We start from the raw sequence: 3,575 nt of genomic DNA, 5'->3' as shown, positions 1-3,575 counted from the left end.
AATATCATTTCTCTAAATAGGATTTTTGAGTAATTTTTCTTTTAAAGTATTACTCTAAATCATTTATTATTTGACAAATGTTAAATTATTTTTTAAAACTGAACAAGAAAAAAATTAAATACCAAGATTTTAATTAATAAATATTAAAATAAACACCACATAAATTTAGTCCCAATCACCAAATAATTTTCCTAGTAGACTCAAGTTTTGCTTTTTTGCACTCAAATCTCAATCAAATCACCTAACAGTTAAGATTCCTCATTTGTTTTTATTCAACATTACATACTAAGGTCGAATTAATTGACTTTGACAAGAATGACTTATACTATAAATAAATAAAAAAAGACTGTTTCGTAGACAGAGAAAATGAGAGTTTAGAGAGAGAAAGAAAGAAGGAAGTTGCGGGGCATCTAGGAGTGTAACAATAGCCCACGTCCTAGGATGGGACAGCCCGTTTAGGCCCGAGCCCAGCCCGAGGCCTAGTGTCGTTTTTCGTGGAAAATAATAAAATTTTGGTAGAAAAAATTAAAAAAAAACAAAAAAAAAAAAGGCTAGGCCCAGCCCACCGGTCCGCCTAAGGCCCGAATGCCCCTGGGCCTAGGCCTAATTTTTTGGCTCATGGGCCGGCCCGACCCGGCCCAAATTTTGGTAAGAGCTCGCGAGGCCCAATATGGGCTGGGCCAAGCCAGACTTACACCCCTGGGGGCATCCTAGAACTCGTTATGGTATTTTAGGAAATAGGGAAATTGGAGTAGAAATAATAATAATAATAATAATAATAATAATAATAATAATAATAATAATAATAATAATAATAATAATAATAAATTTTAGGATAAAAGTTTAAATTTCAATTTTATTTGTTCATAAGTTCAGGCGTTGAAATATTTCATCCTAAAAGGCCAGCTCAAATAAAGTGACCAAATACCCTTCTTTCAATATATTATATATTGTAGACACCCCATTTTTGACCGCCCTTAAGACTTGGGCACTACTGATGGTTTGCTCGGTGTTGAGAGATGTGCAGGGCAAAGAATCAGTTTCTTCGGCTAGAAGAGAGGCAAATCTTTCAAAACACTTTGTTTAGGGCTTTGGAGTTGAAGAAAAGAGGAAAGGAGAGGAGAAAACTAGTTTGGGAGAAGTTCGGCATGAATCCGGGTAGAAGCGAGTCGAGCAGCCCTCGCTGAATCGGGCTTATCTGTCTGTACACTTGGAGTTTAGCTATGGGGCCACCACCATCGGAAAGCTTACTTCCGGGACTTGATTTTGCATACCCACCGGCCGTTTTTTTTTGACATTGGAATCATCTATCGGCAATCTATTTTGCCGACCGGCAAAATATTATGCCGACCGGCACTTTATTTTGGCCGATGACCAAATTTTCTGGCCGGTTTGCACCATTTGCACTCTCCAAGCCTGGTGCATCCCAGCTGTGCCAGTTGGAATGCACCAGCACACTCCCCCGTGCATATATGTTGCTATTTTGAACCTTTGCACACCCTTTGGCCTCTTTTCTTGCACCCTTTGCTCAAGGCTTCTTGAGGAAGCCCTGACCCCTTATCTTGGCTTCCTCAAGAAGCCTACCAGCTGTCCAAGCTTCTCCAATAAGCCTTGACCTCCCCTTTAAACCCCTTTGACCCTTTGAAGCTTGTCTTAGAAGCTTAGGATTGCCTATATAAGGAAGCCATCCTCCTCCATTGTTTTGGTTCAACAAAAACCAGACCTAATACATACATATAACATATATATCACCCTCTCTCTCTATATCTCCCTCTCTCTCTACATTTGGGTGTGTTAGAGTGATCAAACACCCTTGTTCTTGGGCCATTTCTTCATCAACTCATAGCACAAGGCATCCAACGCCCATTCCAGCAGCTTGAGGCTGTCCTCCAGAGGTTAAAAGCTCCCAAACTCGGTCCAAAGGTTGCTAAAGATTGGTTCTACAAGGGTGAGTCCCACTTTCCCTCTTTTGTGCATTTTCTTGACCTATATCTTAGCTCCTTGTGGTTACATCTTTGGGCTCCGACCCAAACTTCAAATCATCATATTTTGAGGTCCTCTTCATGTTTGATTGAGGACCTCTTGCTGTTTGAGGACAGTAGCTAGCACTTCCTTCATTAGCCCTCTTTATGCCATAATTTTGCATAATATTTTTGGCTTGTGTGTGATCTGTTTTGAGGCATGTTATAAACTGTGAAGTTGCTTATTTTGAGCCCTTCTTCAACATTGAAGAAGGGCTCAACACTGTTTGGATACTCTATGTGCTACTTGCTTTGAAATCCATGTGGTAGCCCCGTTTTTGTATGCCATTTTAGCCCCATCTTTGCTTGCTGTTTGGCCATGCCATAAACTGTAAAAATGCTTATCTCAAGGCTGCCTTTCTTCTGTCTTCATTCTCCATGTCCATATTGCGCATGCTTTGTATAGCTGTAAGCCATTTCATGTGCCTAATCTTGCATTTCGGGATTCATTCCATGCGTTGAATGTCGTTTCGTTATGTTTCGGGGCTGTTTTGCATCACCTATCACCTCTGAAATTCGCATGAAAATTGTCCATGTTTGTGCCTTTCAAATGCGTCGAAAAGTCGCTTCATTATGCTTAAGTCTTGGACCATGTATCTATGCATGTTTGCATGTCATTTGCCTCCATGCACTTAGCATTTTGGCCACTGTTTTGGGCCTAACTAGAGCTGCCTAATTCATGTTTAAGACCATCCTTTGCTTATTTGCATGCTCACCTTGCATGTTTGCTTGTATCGGCATGTTGCATCCTTAGCTCGTATGCCTAAGTTGCATTGCATCTTGCATGCATCACCTTGCCTCTTGAGATGAGTATGATAGAGGTTAGGCCCCCTTGTGTGTTTATTTGGCTTGCATGCATTTTGAAATTGAAGTTGCACACTTGATTCTTTGGGCCATCATGCATGGAAATGCGTGATTGGTGGTCCGAGAATCGGGGCACATCCTCCTTTGAGTCATTAACATGATAAGGAATGTGATTGGTGCATAAATTGTTTGAATTGCATTGCCATGCAAGATTTTGCCCTCTGCTGCTGTGAGTTGCAGGTTCTGCAGGAATTTATTGCCGACCGGCAGTATTTAGTGCCGACCAGCAGTCAATCGATGGCCGGTGGATCTATTTTGTGCCGGTGACTAAATGCTAATGCCGGTGGAAATTCTGCTCAGCCGATGATATCCCCCGGTGTCCTGAGAGGCATCCCTGAGACTTTGGCAGTTTTCAGAGGAGCAGAGCAGGGAAAACGGAGGCAAACTATGCATGGCAGTGCGATTCCGAGCCAGTCCCGAGCATGTGTTGCATCTGGCCCTCGCCCCGAGGCGGTTTACTGTTTTTCTTTAGTTTAGTTAATTTGTTAATTAATTAAGCAATTTGTAATATTTAATTAGCTTGCGTAGTTAATTAATTTGTATTATTATTTTGGTCCCTCCGAATGAGGGCGTGTCTGTAATAAGTGTGTGTGCGTGGTGTGCATGTCTTCTAACCTCCACTTCTTTCTTCCCTTTTATTTACCTGCTTATGATGGTAGATTAGGGCACATTTATTTTAGCATACCTTAT

Source organism: Camellia sinensis, chromosome 8 (assembly GCF_055761805.1).
Source record: "Camellia sinensis isolate YWXY chromosome 8, ASM5576180v1, whole genome shotgun sequence".
NCBI classification, from domain to species: Eukaryota; Viridiplantae; Streptophyta; class Magnoliopsida; order Ericales; family Theaceae; genus Camellia; species Camellia sinensis.
This window is presented reverse-complemented; position numbering follows the sequence as displayed.